General features: G+C 49.2%; 1 long non-coding RNA gene across 1 annotated transcript in view; it reads left to right on the top strand.

Moving 5' to 3' along the window:
• The first annotated feature begins 50 nt into the window (after positions 1–50).
• The window catches only part of LOC139180729 (uncharacterized), a 119,012-nt gene continuing 101,701 nt past the window's right edge, over positions 51–17,361 (top strand). The window contains exon 1 of the long non-coding RNA XR_011564988.1: positions 51–1,823. This is a non-coding gene — a long non-coding RNA (uncharacterized lncRNA). The remainder of the gene's footprint in view (positions 1,824–17,361) is intronic.

The following is a 17,361-nucleotide window of genomic DNA, read 5'->3' as shown; positions in this document are numbered from 1 at the left end:
CTGACGTCACCTGCAGCCAATCAGCGCACGCGGCTCGGGGGCAGGTGACGTCAGCCAGCGCCCCGGCTCCGGGTGCAGATTAGAGGCGGCGGCCGTGGGGGGCGGGGGCCGGCCTCCGCGCCGTCGCCGGGCGCCCTCTGCCCTCCCCTCTCGCCCCGGCCCCGGATCTTAAAGGGGCCGCGCGGCCTCCGATCCCGCGCCTGGAACCCCACCTCCAGGAAGCCCTCCGGGCCCCAGCGCTCCGCCCCACCCGGAGACCCCCCCACCAGTCTCATCTTACAGACGCGGAGGGTCCAGTCGTCCGGGTCCCGAGCGCTAGCGTCCTCTCTCCACCGGCCTGGCAGGAGCTGCCCCCCACCCCACCCCACCCCCGGCAGTCTTTGTTCGTGCGGGGCCTGCCGCGGGCGGCTTCTCTAGCCCGGGGCGGGCACGAGCGCACCCCGCGAGCCCGGCCCAGGCGGCGCTTTACCTTAGGCATCCGCGCGTCCCCTCTCCACGAGCCCTGGCGGTGGGAGCCTGGGTCTGCATTTTACGGGGTGGGGGGTGGAGTGGGAAGCTCAGAGGCGAGAAGGTGTGCCTCTGGTCACACATCTGAACTCTGGTGGGAGGTGGTGGCCCCCTGGGCAGCACTGTACCCCCAGCCTTTGTCGCTTCCAATTAAAAGTCCACCTTAAGCGGCGCTCTCGGGACCCGCCCTCGCAGGGTGCCCCCCAGCCCGGTAAAGACAGTTGAGGGTCCGCCCCAGCCGACCGCTGTTGGAACACGAGCCCTCGGCCGCTTGGACTCTGGTTGTCCAGAGCGGGAGCAAACATAGGTAATTACACCTCGGGCGGTGTCTGCCGGAAACACCCCGGAGCGCGGAGGGGAGCGTCCGGGAGGCCACCCCAGGATGGACAGACAGCGACTGGAGGCCACGGAGGCGCAGGGACCCCCGCAGGCTGCGAAGACCTCGTCTTTCCGCCGGCTCCGGGCAGCCGTAGGGCGGGGTGGGGGGCATGTTTCGGGCATCTGTGTTGCGCCAGGTGTGTACCTGTGCCAGGCCCTGGGGGCCTCGCTCTGAGGAGGGGAGAAAGACTTCTGCCTAGGGGGCCAAGGAACCCCGGGAGCTTTTGAAGGTGATAATTTGGTGGGGGGATGTTGTGACCAGACGACCCAAACATTCCTTAACCCCCGTCCCCAGGGCTGCCCAGTGGAGAGTGAGGGCGGGGCCTCCTCTAGCCCGTGGGGGCAACTCAGGGCTCTGAAAGGCTTCGGCCCCCCGGAGAGCGCAGCTTCTTCGCCTGGAGGGAGGGATCTGAGAGGCGCCCTCAGCCGCGGCTGTTTGAATGAAGGGTCACAAAAATCCTTGCAGAAGACTGCTTTCTATACTCTCCTGGGACAGGTGGGCACTCGGGACCCTAGAGCTGTGAGTGCAGCTGGGGAAGGTCGTGATGGCCAGGGCCTCCACTGGGCCCTCTCTTTCCCACTCTCAATTCTCCTGACCTCTGGCTTCAGAGCTTTGTCCACAGTAGGTGGGCCTCTCCCTTGCTAGCCTGAGCACTCAGGTGTGAGTATTTGGGTGTGTGTGTGTGGAGGAGAGTGTGTTCTTGACTCCGAGCCAGCACTTTGGATAACAAACATCGTGGGGTGGGGGTGGGGCGGGGCTGTCCCGGAAGGAAGCACTGGCTAACTCCAGGGCTATTTGGGGCTGGGGCTGGGTTGAGGTCCTTCCTCTTTCCCTGCCCCAGGTGGAACCGAAGGAGTAAGGTGTTGCTGAGGAGAGAAGCCCTGGCTGGAGGTGGACCCTGAACTCAGCGAGATGCCCAGCCCAGGTGCATAGCCAGGTCAGGTCTGGATGGAGTGTAGGGTGTGGCGGGGAGCTTGTTGCATTTGGGCTCATTCCATGTCTGAAAAATGGGGGAGGCTTGCTCCTGGGAGAGTGTAGGAAGATTCAGGCTGAGCCCCGCAGCTGGCCCGGTGGCCTGAGCCCATATCAGAGGCCCTTGGGGAAGCATGGACAGAACCCAAAGGGCCTGGGACCCTCAGAAGTGGGGGACAGGGGAACTGTCAGCTGGGCTGGGAGGACTCCCCGCTCTCTTGCTCCCTAGGCCAGATCCAGGATGAGCCCAGTAGAGAGGGCAAGGGAGGACCGTCCAAGTGGCTCCTCTTCTGCCCAGCCCAGGCGTGGTCAGCGCCTGCATGTGGCCAAGGGCAGCTCCTGGCTCTGTCCTTGAGCAGGCGGCAGTAAACTGAGGGGAGGGGTGGTGTCCTTGTGCCCCCTCTGGGAGGGAGGCAGTGGTGTGCATGGGTGTGTCTGGTTGGGGGAGCATGTTTGGGCCAGGGTTATTTTATTTTTTGGCCTCACCTCGCTGCTTGAGGGATCTTAGTTGCCACCACCAGGGACTGAACCCGCGGCCTGGGCAGTGAGAGCAATAGTCTTAATCGCTGGACCGCGGGGGAATTTCCAGTTCAGGATTATTTTATCATCCAAGGAGTCATTTCTCGTGTAAAACCTGGGGTTTTGCAAGGATGGTGCATTTGGGTAGGGTGGCACCCACTCTGGGGAGGACAGCGACCTCCAAGGCCACCAGGATGCTTAGCAGCATTCTTGGGTTCTCTGCAGTTGGGGGCGAGACCACCTTCCCCTCAAGCACCAGCCGCGGAGGGCCAGAGGTCTAGGTGCGTTGCCTGGTGGGTGGCCCTTGCCGCTCACGCCCCCAGACCCCGCAGGCTCCGGGAGGGGCGGCCAGCATCTCGGCGGGCGCGCAGCTTTGGAGGAGCAGGAGCGGCTTGGGAAGCTGGCTGCGGGCTGAAGGGACGCCTCGCGTGGGTTCCAGCTCCCCAGCTGGCTCTCGGGATGGGGCGGCAGTGCCAGGCGGTCAGTGTCCAAGTCGGGCAGGTGATCGCGGCCGTGCCAGCCCGCACGTGCGGATACCGCCTCGGGGTCCCCAGGGTGGAGCAGAGTCCTGCGAGGGCCCCGGGAGGCGCCGTGGCCCCTACGGGGCGGGTCGAGCCGGCCGGGCCCGGCGCGCTCACAGCCCGCCGCCCCCGAGGGACCCGCGCCCGCGGCGGTCAGGTGCGAGCGCGGTAGCTGCGGCCCGTGCGCTCCCCCTTCCGGCCGCCCTGAAAGCCGCCTTCGGCGCCAAAGGAAACGGAGCTCCCTAGCTCCTGCTGACCCGTCAGTGTTTCAACTGATGACACAGTAAACCTGTACCCGTGGCGTTACGTTTCCCACAACCTTTTTAAGTCAAGGTATAGTTAGTACGACGCCCACTCAGGTGTTCCAACAGCGGCCTTTGGCAGCTGCGCTGACCGCCCAGAACTAGTCCTAAAAATCCCCGGGGCGACCCTTCTCAGTCTCCCCTCACTTTCTGACCCATTCCGTCAGTGCTGCTGTTCCTGAATTTCGTACACGCGCGAGCAAGCGGTGTGCATTCTTTTGTGTCTGACTTTTTTTTTTTTTTTTCACGCAACAAAGTACTTTTGAGGCACGTCGCATCCCCGCCTCCCACCGCCTGGTTTTAACTGTGTGCAGTTGGGTGTTGTGGGTGTGCGCGGATGCTTCAACCAACTCTCCGTTTTTACGCCCTGGATTCTTTCCGTACCTTGGCTATTAAAAGCCATGCAGTAAAGCGGCCTCCGTCTGTGTGCTCTTTCTATTTGGCTGTGCTGGTTCTTGGGTGGCTGCTTGGGTCTTTCTCCAGTTGCAGCGAGCCGGGGCAGCTCTCCAGTTGCCGTGCGCGGGCGTCTCGCTGCGGTGGCTTCTCTTGTTGCAGAGCGCTGACTCTAGGTGCTGCGGCCTCAGTGGTCGCATCTCGGAAGCCCAGTGGGTGTGGTGCACGCAGGGGCTCAGTTGCTCCTGGGCATGTGAAATCTTCCCGGACCAGGGACTGAACCTGTGTCCCCCTGCAGTAGCAGGGGATTCCTTAACCCCTGGACCACCAGAGAAGTCCCTTCCGTATGCTTTTAATCTCAGATTATTCACATTTCAGGCTATTTTCTTTCCTAGTATGTTATGACATTTTTGTAGTGTACAAATAAATACAGAGAAGGGTATAACAAACACCTAACTGCGGGACCCAAACATGTCCACATTTTCTCCCGTTTTGCTTCAGGTTGTAACAGCACAGTGCAGACCCCAGCGGGCTCTCAGAGCCTCTCCCACCCCTCTGTCCAGAGGCAGTGCCACTCCAGATGGCCAGTGTCTTCCTGGCTCTGGTTTGTCACTTTGCTGCGTGTTTAAGCCCCGTGTACACCACACAGTACCGTCTGTGCTGTAAAGTATTCGTGTATGGAATCATCTAACTGCCTTCCTGCAGGTTCCCTTCTTCCCCCCACTGCCTCGGTGCGTCTTTGTTGATGCGGGTGAGCCTGGTCCATCCAGCGTGGCTGCTGTGCAGGTCTCCACTGACGAACACATTTCCTCCGCTGCTTGTTCTCCTATGTGTAGCAGTGCTGCCAGGAATATTGTAGTGGGTATCTCCTAGCGCCAGGTAACGTCGTCATCCAGACCAGCTGTGTCAGCGTCGATGGCGAGTCTTAGAAACACGGACTCTCTTGCCGTGTAGATTCTGAGGATTAGGATGTAAACATGTCTGGGTGTCCGTTGTTCTGTCTGCCACAGTTGGCGTGATATCTTCCTTAAGTATCTGGAGGTATTCACTCTTTTTTAAAGAAAATGTTTTATTTATTTGGCTGTGTCGGACTGTAGTTGCGGTATGTGGGATCTAGTTCCCTGACCAGGGATCAAACCCAGGCCCCCTGCATTGGAAGTGCAGAGTCTTAGGCATTGGGCCATCTGGGAAGTCCCTGAAGATACTCAGTCTTGAAGACACTGGCCTTCTGCTTTCTTCCTGGAAAGGTTTTCATTTACAGATTCAATTTTTTTAACAGATGTAGGACCATTCACACTGTATTTCTTATCTCAGTTGTGATATGGTTGTGTTTTTCAGGGCTTTGCTTATTTTATCCAAAATTTGAAATTGTTCATGTAATTTAGTCTTGTACCTAGTTATATTTTTATTGTGTGCAGGGTATGTAGTGATGCCACCTTTTCATTTCTGTTATTTGCAATGTATCGTTTTCTCTCTTTTTGGATCAGTATTGCTGGTGGTTTGTAAATTTTGTTAATCTTTATGAAGAGCAAACACTTGACGATGTTAATTTTCTCTGTCTTACATCTGATTTCAATTTCATTGATTTGTGCTCCCTTTTAATATTTATTTTTATTTTATTAGTTTTACTATTTTCTTTCTTCTACCTTATTTCAGATTCAATCTGCTTTCCTCTTTCCAGTTTCTTGCAAGTTTAGATACTTGGTTTTCACTTACTCTCCTTTTAGAAAAGGAGAGTATGTGTTTTGACCTGTAGATTTTTCTTTGTTGTTCAGTTGCTAAGTGATGTCCAACTCTTTGCGACCCCATGGATTGTAGCACGCCAGGCTCCCCTGTCCATCACCATCTCCCAGAGTTGGTCAAAGCCACGTCCATTGAATCGGTGATGCCATCCAACCATCTCATCCGCTGTCACTGCCTTCTGCTCCTGCCCTCAATCTCTCCCAGCATCAGGGTCTTTTCCAATGAGTCAGCTCTTCACATCAGGTGGCCAAAGTATTGCAGCTTCAGCATCAGTCCTTCCAGTGAATATTCAGGGTTGATCTCCTTTCAGTTCAGTTCAGTCGCTCAGTTGTGTCCAACTCTTTGCGACCCCATGAATCGCAGCACGCCAGGCCTCCCTGTCCATCACCAACTCCCAGAGTTCACCCAAACTCACGTCCATCGAGTCAATGATGCCATCCAGCCATCTCATCCTCTGTCGTCCCCTTCCTTTAAGCACTGCATAAGCTGTATCCAGCAGGTTTTGATGTCATATTTACATTATAAGGCAGTCCAAAATATCTTCCAATTTCCACTGTGATTTCTTAGGCTTATGGGTTATTTTGAAATCTATGCCTTAATTTTCAAACATTTGGGGATTTGAAAACAGATATCTTTCTCTCACTGAGTATGTGTCAAAGCACATGCTCTGTCTCTCTGTCAAAGCATATACTCTGTATTATTTCAATATATGTCAATGAGGTCAAATTGGCTAATCACATTCAGATCTCCTAACTCCCTACTGATTTATCTCCTTGTTCTATCAGTTTCTGAGATATATTGCAATAAAAGTGAAATTCTCAATTCCATTTGTGGATTTGTATTTTCCTTCTTGTACTTTTGTCAACATTTGCTTTATATATTTTGAAGCTCTGTTATTTGGTTAATAGAAATTTAGGATTGTTTCCTTTTTCGGTCTCATTGACTCTTTTAACCTCATGAAATGTTCTTTGTTCTCTCTGGTAAGAGTTTTGTTTTAAAGTCTACCTTGTCTGATATTAATATAGCTACACTAACTTTCTACAAAATTAGTGTTTGCATGATATATCCTTTTCCCATTTTTTTCTTTTTACCTTTCTGGGTTCCATTATTGAAAGTGTGCCTTTTGTAAATAGTATGCAGTTGAAAATTCTTTTAATTTTCCAATATGACATTTGACTTTTATTGGAGTATTTAGATTATTTGCATTGACTGTAATTTACTGATATTGTTGGGTTTAATTGCTGTTTTTATTTTCTATTTCTTTCATCTCTTCTTTGTTTCTTTATTCCTTTATCTTGCCTTCTTTTGGATTCACTGAATTTTAAAAATTCAGTTTATCTCTTCTATTAGCTTTTGAGTTATATGTTCATGTATTATTCTTTAATGATTATTCTGGAGATTACATTTTACATTCTTGAAGTCTCATGACTTCCTGAACAGGGAGAGAACTTCACAGCTCTTAATTCCATTTATCCTTCTACATTTTATTTCTGCAAATGTTAAAGGTCTCACAGGATGTTAGTGTATTGTTGGAAACAGTTATTTTGTGTGTGTGTGTGCTTACCAACATTTTTACACTTGCTACTATCCTTTGCTCAATTCCCGATCCTCCCTACTCTCATATGGAGTTACTTTTCTTCATCCCGAAGAACTTTAGTATGTCTTGTGTTGTAGGTCTTTCAGTGATATCATCTTTCAGCTGAAAACAAGTCTACTCCACTTACATTTTGGAGGATATTTTCATTAGGTATAAAACTCCAAGCTGGGAGGTTTTTTTTCTCTCAGCTCTGTAAAATGTCATCCCATTATCTTCTGGATCCCACCATTTCTGTTTAAAAGTCAACTACCATTTTTATGATTGTTCCTTCAAAGATACTGTGTGCTCCTGCTGCTGCTTTTGCTGTTTTCTCTGTTTTTTTAACGTTTATGTGTATTCATGTGGCTGTGCCAGGCTCAGCGGCCACCAGCTCTGCTTTCCCAGTATAGTTCCTCCTTCTGGGTTATGCCGGTGACCAGCCCTCACGCGCAGCTGACCAGTCACCTGAAGGAAAACAGCGACTGATGCTCAGTTTATCTGAGATAAGCTTTCCGTCTCTGGAATTTATTTCATCTGGACCTCATTGCTTCCACAATTCTCTGATGTCATATATATATTAATGTATACATCCCACTTAAAAATATAAATGAATAAATTGTGGTAAAACACAGAAGACTTACTAATGTCTTTTTAAGTATTTTATTTTTATTTTATATTCGAGTATAGTTGATTTGTGTTTGTGTTGGTCGCTCAGTTGTGTCTGACTCTTTGTGACCCCTTGGACTGTAGCCCAGCAGGCTCCTCTGTCCATGGAATTCTCCAGACAAGAATACTGGAGTGGGTTGCCATTTCCTTCTCCATAGTTGACTTACAGTGTTGTGCTAATTTTAGTTGTACAGCAAAGTGATTCAGTTATACGTATACATGTATCCATTCTTTTTCAGATTATTTTCCCGTATAGATCATTACAGAGTATCAAGTAGAGTTCCCTGTGCTTTGCAGTGAGTCCTTGTTAATTATCTATTTTGTATATAGCAGTGTACATATGTTAATCACAACTCCTAATTTATCCCTTCCCTAGTCTTTTCCCTTTGGTAACCATACATTAAGGCAAAATGATAGGATACTGAAAGAGGAACTCCCCAGGTCAGTAGGTGCCCAATATGCTACTGGAGATCAGTGGAGAAATAACTCCAGAAAGAATGAAGGGATGGAGCCAAAGCAAAAACAATACCCATCTGTGGATGTAACTGGTGATAGAAGCAAGGTCCGATGCTGTAAAGAGCAATATTGCATAGGAACCTGGAATGTCAGGTCCATGAATCAAGGCAAATTGGAAGTGGTCAAACAAGAGATGTCAAGAGTGAATGTCGAAATTCTAGGAATCAGCGAACTGAAATGGACTGGAATGGGTGAATTTAACTCAGATGACCATTATATCTACTACTGTGGGCAGGAATCCCTCAGAAGAAACGGAGTAGCCATCATGGTCAACAAAAGAGTCCAAAATGCAGTACTTGGATGCAATCTCAAAAACGCCAGAATGATCTCTGTTCGTTTCCAAGGCAAACCATTCAATATCACAGTAATCCAAGTCTATGCCCCAACCAGTAACGCTGAAGAAGCTGAAGTTGAATGGTTCTATGAAGACCTACAAAACCTTTTAGAACTAAAACACAAAAAAGATGTCCTTTTCATTATAGGGGACTGGAATGCAAAAGTAGGAAGTCAAGAAACACCTGGAGTAACAGGCAAATTTGGCCTTGGAATACAGAGTGAAGCAGGGCAAAGGCTAATAGAGTTTTGCCAAGAGAACACACTGGTCATAGCAAACACCCACTTCCAACAACACAAGAGAAGAGTCTACACATGGAGATCACCAGATGGTCAACACTGAAATCAGATTGATTATATTCTTTGCAGCCAAAGATGGAGAAACTCTATACAGTCAGCAAAAACAAGACCGGGAGCTGACTGTGGCTCAGATCATGAACTCCTTATTGCCAAATTCAAACTTAAATTGAAGAAAGTAGGGAAAACCACTAGACCATTCAGGTATGACCTAAATCAACTCCCTTATGATAATACAGTGGAAGTGAGAAATAGATTTAAGGGACTCCATCTGATAGACAGAGTGCCTGATGAACTATGAACGGAGGTTTGTGACATTGTACAGGAGACAGAGATTAAGACCATCCCCATGGAAAAGAAATGCAAAAAAGCAAAATGGCTGTCTGGAGAGGCCTTACAAATAGCTGTGAAAAGAAGAGAAGCAAAAAGCAAAGGAGAAAAGGAAAGATATAAGCATCTGAATGCAGAGTTCCAAAGAATAGCAAGGAGAGATAAGAAAGCCTTCCTCAGTGATCAATGCAAAGAAATAGAGGAAAACAATAGAATGGGAAAGACTAGAGATCTCTTCAAGAAAATTAGAGATACCAAGGGAACATTTCATGCAAAGATAGGCTCGATAAAGGACAGAAATGGTATGGACCTAACAGAAGCAGAAGATATTAAGAAGAGATGGCAAGAATACACAGAAGAACTGTACAAAAAAGAGCTTCATGACCCAGATAATCACGATGGTGTGATCACTGACCTAGAGCCAGACATCCTGGAATGTGAAGTCCAGTGGGCCTTAGAAAGCATCACTATGAACAAAGCTAGTGGAGGTGATGGAATTCCAGTTAAGCTATTTCAAATCCTGAAAGATGATGCTGTGAAGGTGCTGCACTCAATATGCCAGCAAATTTGGAAAACTCAGCAGTGGCCACAGGACTGGAAAAGGTCAGTTTTCATTCCAATCCCAAAGAAAGGCAATGCCAAAGAATGCTCAAACTACCACACAGTTGCACTCATCTCACATGCTAGTAAAGTAATGCTCAAAATTCTCCAAGCCAGGCTTCAGCAATACGTGAACCATGAACTTCCTGATGTTCAAGCTGGTTTTAGAAAAGGCAGAGGAACCAGAGATCAAATTGCCACCATCTGCTGGATCATGGAAAAAGCAAGAGAGTTCCAGAAAAACATCTACTTCTGCTCTATTGACTATGCCAAAGCCTTTGACTGTGTGATCACAATAAACTGTGGAAAATTCTGAAAGAGATGGAAATACCAGACCACCTGATCTGCCTCTTGAGAAACCTGTATGCAGGTCAGGAAGCAGCAGTTAGAACTGGACATGGAACAACAGACTGGTTCCAAATAGGAAAAGGAGTACGTCAAGGCTGTATATTGTCACCCTGCTTATTTAACTTATATGCAGAGTACATCATGAGAAACGCTGGGCTGGAAGAAGCACAAGCTGGAATCAAGATTGCCCGGAGAAATATCAATAACCTCAGATATGCCGATGACACCATCCTTATGGCAGAAAGTGAAGAGGAACTAAAAAGCCTCTTGATGAAAGTGAAAGAGGAGAGTGAAAAAGTTGGCTTAAAGCTCAACATTCAGAAAACTAAGATCATGGCATCTGGTCCCATCACTTCATGGGAAATAGATGGGGAAACAGTGGAAACAGTGTCAGACTTTACTTTTGGGGGTTCCAAAATCACTGCAGATGGTGATTGCAGCCATGAAATTAAAAGAGGCTTAGTCCTTGGAAGGAAAGTTATGACCAACCTAGATAGCATATTCAAAAGCAGAGACATTACTTTGCCAACAAAGGTCTGGCTAGTCAAGGCTATGGTTTTTCCAGTGGTCATGTATGGATGTGAGAGTTGGACTGTGAAGAAGGCTGAGCACCGAAGAATTGATGCTTTTGAACTGTGGTGTTGGAGAAGACTCTTGAGAGTCCCTTGGACTGCAAGGAGATCCAACCAGTCCATTCTAAAGGAGATCAGTCCTGGGTGTTCATTAGAAGGACTGATGCTGAAGCTGAAACTCCAGTACTTTGACCACCTCATGCGAAGAGTTGACTCTTTGGAAAAGACTGATGCTGGGAGGGATTGGGGGCAGGAGGAGAAGGGGACGACAGAGGATGAGATGGCTGGATGGCATCACTGACTCGATGGACGTGAGTCTGAGTGAACTCCGGGAGTTGGTGATGGACAGTGAGGCCCTGCGTGCTGCGATTCATGGGGTCATGAAGAGTCGGACACGACTGAGCGACTGGCTTGAACTGGCCTGCACTGGACTGCACTGCAGCACGCATTTGCTTTCCAGTCTGTGCGTCTGTCTGTGTTTTGTAACTCAGCGGGTCTGTTTCATCCTTGGGCTCCGACGTAACAGTGATGCCGTGTGCTGGCCTTACTCTGTCTGACTCGCTTCGCTCAGTGTGACAGCCTGCAGGTCCATGCATGATGCTGCAAATGGCAGGGTTCCACTCTGCTTTTATGGCTGAATAATGTCCACTGTATACATGCACTGCAATGGAATATTGTATGCATGTGCCACGGGCTTCCCAGGTGGCACCAGTGGTAAAGAACCCGCCTGCCAGTGCCGGAGACGCAAGAAATGGGGGTTGGATCCCTGGGTCAGGAGGATCCCCTGAGAAGAGCACGGCAACCCACTCCAGTACTCTTGCCTGGGGAATCCCATGGACAGAGGAGCCCGGCGGGCTACAGTCCTTACAGATGGACATGACTGAAGTGACCTAACACAGCATACATGTACCGCATCTTCTTTATCCATTCCTGTGTTGATGGACATTTGGGTTGCTTCCATGTCGTGGCTATGGTGAATCGTGCTACTGTGAACACTGGGGTGTGTGCATCTCTTTGAATTGTGGTTTTATCAAACATGTGCTCAGCAGTGGGGTTGCTGGGTCATGTGGTGGTTCTATTTGTAGTTTTTGAAGGAGCTTCCGTTCTGCTCTCCATCATGGTGGTATAAAATTTACTTAGTCTTTTGACTTATGGGTTTTGCAATTAATTCGGCCTTTTCCAGTTGCCAAAATGGGACTGTGGGCCTTCCATAAATGTTACATCCCTGCTGGAAGCAGAAGCTTCGCTCTCTTGGTTTTTACACACCATCACAAACCTTCACATTCCAGAGGGTAGGGGTGTGGGCTCAGCGTCAGCCTTTGTGGCTTTCAGTCCTGGCTGCACAGACCTGTCGTGGGGACACAGGGAAGTGTCACTGGTTTGTGGCTGCCCTGCAGGAGGTGGGGTGAACCGTCTGCCCCCAGACTGGCTCGGATATCAGCACTGATGACACCACGAGGGCAGGACAGGCTTTATGACTCACATCGTGAGACTCTGGGTGAGCGGGTCTGGGGTGGCTTGAGTGGAGGGAGGGTGTGGCTTTGGTTTTCACCGTGATCAGGGATCGGGCGCACTAGGGTGCTGTGGGCATTCTGGAGGTGCACAGTGCCAGAACCACATAGGAGGGGCTTTGCTTTGGTCTGGCTGCTTCAGTCAACACATTACTCAGCTCAACACTGAGCCCGGGGTGCGTGCAGAACTCAGCGCTGGCCAGCACAGCATAGTCCCGCCTCATGCAGCTGCTTTACCGTTCATGGAGCATTTCCTGCGAGGAAGGTGCTGTCAGCAGCCCATCTTACAGGTGTGGACACTGAAGTCCAGGGAGGAAAGGTGACTTGCTCAAGGCTGCTCAGCTAGCTGGCTGTAGAAAACACACACATGGCGTTTGGAAGACGCAGATCCACATCGGCTGAGGACGCTATGGGCAGCTCGGGCAGGTGGGCTGTTAGAGGTCCAGGATTGAGCGTGGCACAGGTGTAATGCTGACACACACCCTGCCACCACAGCAGAGGGCTTAGACAGACAAATAGGGCAAACAGCAATGGGTTCTGGGACACGTGGCTTTATTAGGTTAAGGGACAGAGAGATGTGAGAGGCAGAGCTGAGAAAAGCCTGTGTCGTCTGCTCAGATGTCCTCGCAGGAGCCGGTGCAGTTGGTCAGGGCTCGGGACTGGCCATTCACTGATGCAGGTGGCGAGGGATGGTCTCCAGATGCTGGGAATGAGGCTTTGGAAGTCATCATTGGACATACACCCCCATCGCATTGGACAGGAGGTCAAAAAATGTTCATGCTTGGAAAGGGAGGAGGATGGGGCGGCTTCACTGGAGACCAGGACTCCTGACCAGGGATGGTGCTGGGTCTGATAAGAATCCCTGCAAAACTGAAAATTAAATCTTGCGCTGGCAGCAAACGGGGACACAGCAGCTGGCCTGGGAGCAGCCACAGGAGCCACAGCCCCCTTTGCCACAGCTGGAGCAAGAGCAGGCTGGCACACAGCAGCGCACGGGCACACAGCAGCTGGAGCCACAGCCCCCACAGCCAGAGCCACAGCCCCCACAGGAGCCGCAGCCCCCCTTGGAGCCCCCACAGGAGCCACAGCCCCCCTTGGAGCCCCCACACGAGCCACAGCCCCCTTTGCCACAGCTGGAGCAGGAGCAGGCTGGCACACAGCAGCACACGGGCTTGCAGCAGCAGGCGGGCACACAGCAGCTGGAGCCGCAGCCCCCACAGCTGGAGCCACAGCCTCCGGAACAGCCACAGCAGCCCATGGTTCTGGTGGGTTGAGGGTGGAGTAGGTCAGAGGAGCAGGTGGAGAGAGAGAAGGTGCTCAGTGTGGGGCCTCTGGGGCCAGGAGCCTTTATACACCTGTGCAGGCCAGGTGTGACCTGGGCACAGGCTCCCTTCCTGGTTCCTGTTTGTGCCGAGTCTGGGACTTTTTCTTGTCTTCCTCTGGATATCAGCCCCTGAAGTAAGGTCCGTGTGTCATTAGCTGTTACTGGTCACTCATTGAATCCAGTTCCCCTTGTTGAATCTGTGTCCAGACTTGAGGGAGACCCCCGAGGGTCCAGCCCATTCCTGAGACTCGTTGATTAAAAATTATGTCTTTTAGCTCTACAAAGGGTGTAGATAACAACACAGGTGATGCACGTGGCTCTGTTTATCCACTGCTACAGTTACAAGGAAGTGGAAGTGGATTCGCTCAGTTGTGTCCAACTCTTTGCAATCCCCTGGACTGTGGCCCGCCAGGCTCCTCCACTGACTTATCCCCTTTCACCGGTTGTTGGACATTTTGTCTCTTTTTGTCGCTATTTCAAACAATACTGCACGTTTCTTGTCCAAAGCTCAGTGCGTGTTGGATTGAAAAAAGTGAAAGCGTTAGTCGCTCAGTCAGCTCTGACTCTTGGAGGACCCATGGACTGCAGCCCACCAGGCTCCTCTGTCCATGAAATATGCCCAGCAAGAATACTGGAGTGGGCTGCCATTCCCTCTCCAGGGGATATTCCCCACCTAGGGATTGAACACAAGACTCCTGCATTGCAGGCGACTTCTTTACCGTCTGAACCACCAGGGAAACCCAAGATTAGAGTTTTAGGAATCTACCTGGAATTAAATTTTGGACATTTTTTGAAGTCAGGGTTTCATTTTCTTATTTTTTCCAATATCAAGGCCTTCCTCGTAGGCTGCAATGTCAAATCGTTCACATCAATACAAGGTAATGCTTCTAACATTTCACCATTATATGAAATACTGGTTGTGAATTTTTGGTGCAGATTTTTGTCAGATTAAGGGATGTTCCTTTTAGTCCAGTGATTTTCTGCTTGTCTTCAGTGGATGTCGAAGTTTATTGCATATCTCTGCAGCTGTTGAAGTGGCTAGAAGTTTTCTCCTTTGACTAGTATGGTGAATTTTAGGATTGATTTAAAATGTAAATAGTCCTTGCGTTCCTGAGCATGGTTACAGCTTTCACAGTCTGTTATTACTGGATTGGTTCTGCTCACGGAGTGTTTATGCCTACTTCATAAACAAGAGTGGTTTTCACTTTCCCAGACACCCCTGCCCCACTTTTGGTGCTGGGCTCACACCGGCCTGGGGGCGGGGGGTGGGTGTGTCCCACATCCACCGGGTGGAGAGGTCTGTTGCTGCGGAGTTACTCATCGCTTGCTCATTTGGTAGAACCTGTTTGTGAAGCGGTGTGCGTCTCAGGTGAGTGTCTGGAGGGTGACATTTCACTCGCCAGTTTATGTGGCTGAGATATCCCTGGGTGTCTGTTTCTTAAGACAAGATTGTCACAAATCCAAGCTTTTCTCATGTATTGGCAGGCACTTTTGCATCGATGTCTCCTGTTTGATAACTGCTGGGTCTGTCGATGTGCTGTTTTGGCTCCTACTTTCTATACACTGCTGCTTTTTTCAGTCACTCTGTCGTGTCCAGTTCTGTGCGACCCCATGGACTGTAGCCTGCCAGCCTCCTCTGTCCACGGGATTTCCCAGGCAAGAATACTGGAGTGGGTTGCCATTTCCTTCCCGGGGTTATACACTGCTGCACTTAGCTTATATTCCTGCTCCTTCCCTTTTGTTTCCCTGGTCAGTTTTGCCAGGAGTTGGTGAATTTCTTAGTCTTTGCGAAGACCAGTTTCTGGTATTGTTGATCTTTATTGTGTATTTAAAATTAATTTTTATTAAAATAGATACTCAACAAGGACCTACTGTATAGCACAGGGAACTATATTCAATATTTTTAATAACCTATAAAGGAAAAGAATCTGAAAAAGCATAGATTATATACACGTATAACTGAACCAGTCAGCTCTACACCTGAAGGTATCACCATATTGTAAATCAACTGTGCTTCACTAAGAAAAAAAAACTAGATCCTGAAGTATGTGTGATGCTGACAGTCCTAGGACATGGTGAGAAGCGTGCAGTGAAGTGACTAAAGCAAGATTCTAAACTATACGTATCTGTGATGCTGACACACACACAGACATACTCAGGCATAGGCACAGGGAGATGTTTAAAAATTAACATAACTGCTTTTTTCTTTTCTTAAAAAAACCTACTGCTATTTTATATTGCTTTATAATAATTAAGCATTTGTAAATTTGAAAAAAAATTGACTATTTTTGTTTTCGCTTTGATTTCCTTCTCCTCTATTATTTTTCTATGCTGTTTCTCTGTCTACTTTCTGTTATAGATAATTTGCTTATTAATCTCTAGCCTTTTTTTTTTTCTGAAACAAGCATTTTGGATTAAACGTTATTTTAAAATAAAGCTTTAGTTCCGTAACCCCAAGTTTGACATGTACTATTTTCATCACTGGTCATTTGTAACTGTTTCTATAATTGGCCTTTTAATTTTCTCTCTGGCCCCTGCGTTGTCTAGAAATGGTGGAAGTGTTCCTAACGACTAGGGTTTTGCGGCCGATCGTACAGCCTGATTTCCACCCGACGTGCGAGGAGGCCTAAGCATAGGCCTGGCCATCTGGTCTCGGTGGGCACGCCCCCGGCTGGCACGTGGGCACAGTTCCTGAGTGGCCCCGACGTGTGTAAGAGCCCTCTGTGTCCTCCAGGCTCAGTGAGCCTTCACGACAGCCTGTGGTGTTGTGGGCACTCTGCGGCCTTCCCAACTCTTTGTCCGCGTGATTATCAGAGGTGAAAAGCAGTGTGTCCAGGACCTCCCCCTTGGGACTCCCCTGGGAGTCCAGAGGCTGAGACTCCGTGCTCCGGTGCAGGGGGCCTGGATTCGATTCCCAGTCGGGGAACTAAGATCCCCCACGCCGCAGCTAAGACCTGGTACAGCCAAGAAATAAAAAGAATCAATCACAAAGGGAAACCTGCTGCTTGATCGGCACTGTCCTGACACTGGCCGGCGTGCCTTTTCCCGGCCAGGGTCTTTCAGCCTCCTGTGAGCTTGTGTTTGGGGTTCTCTCTTGTGACTCATGCAGAACTACTGAAAAACTCCCGTATTTGGGGGTTCTGTCCATTAACCCATGAGCGGAATCCATGTGACTCTGCGATTTCTGATACATTTACTTTTGTTCCTTCCTTTCTTTGCATTTAATTGTCCTATTTAAATGCTTTCTTTCTGTTCCTCCTAGCAAATATGGGGTTTTTAAGCTTTTTTTTTTTTTTTGCCTTGATTGACTTAGAAGTTATTTACTGTACTCCCTGTGTTACTAACAACCCTCTCCATTTCAGACATATTTTATTTTATTTATTTTTTAGATATTTATTTTTATTTATTTATTTGGCTGCTCTGAGTCTTAGTTGCAGCACGTGGGATCTCGTTCTCTGACCAAGGATTGAACCTGGGCCCCCTGCATTGAGAGTGCCAGAAAAAGAAAGTGTTAGTCACTCAGTTAGTATCTGACTCTTTGTGACCCCATGGACTGTAGCCCCCTGGGCTCCTCTGTCCGTAGAATTCTCCAGGCAAGAATCCTGGAGTGGGTAGCCATTTCCTTTTCCAGGGGATCTTCCCAACCCAGGGATCGAACCTGGGTATGCTGCATTGGCAGGCAGGTTCTTTACCACTGAGCCACCAGGGAAGCCCCTATTTCATATGTATTTTAAATAAAACATTGTCTAAATGTGATCGGCCCTCTACCTGCCTCTGAAGAGCAGTGGGCAGAGCTCAGGAAACTTGGACCCAAGCTCTGTCCTGCATGGGTGTTTCCAGTGTCGGGGCGCCACCTCTTCTTCTGTTGCCTTGTGGTGTGTTGTTTATTTTTACAGTCAGTGTTTGCTTAAACTCACCCCCATGTCTGCCAACGGCTCTGTTTGCCCTCTTC

The sequence above is a fragment of the Bos indicus genome, chromosome 29 (assembly GCF_029378745.1).
Source record: "Bos indicus isolate NIAB-ARS_2022 breed Sahiwal x Tharparkar chromosome 29, NIAB-ARS_B.indTharparkar_mat_pri_1.0, whole genome shotgun sequence".
In the NCBI taxonomy this organism is placed as follows: Eukaryota; Metazoa; Chordata; class Mammalia; order Artiodactyla; family Bovidae; genus Bos; species Bos indicus.
This window is presented reverse-complemented; position numbering and strand designations above follow the sequence as displayed.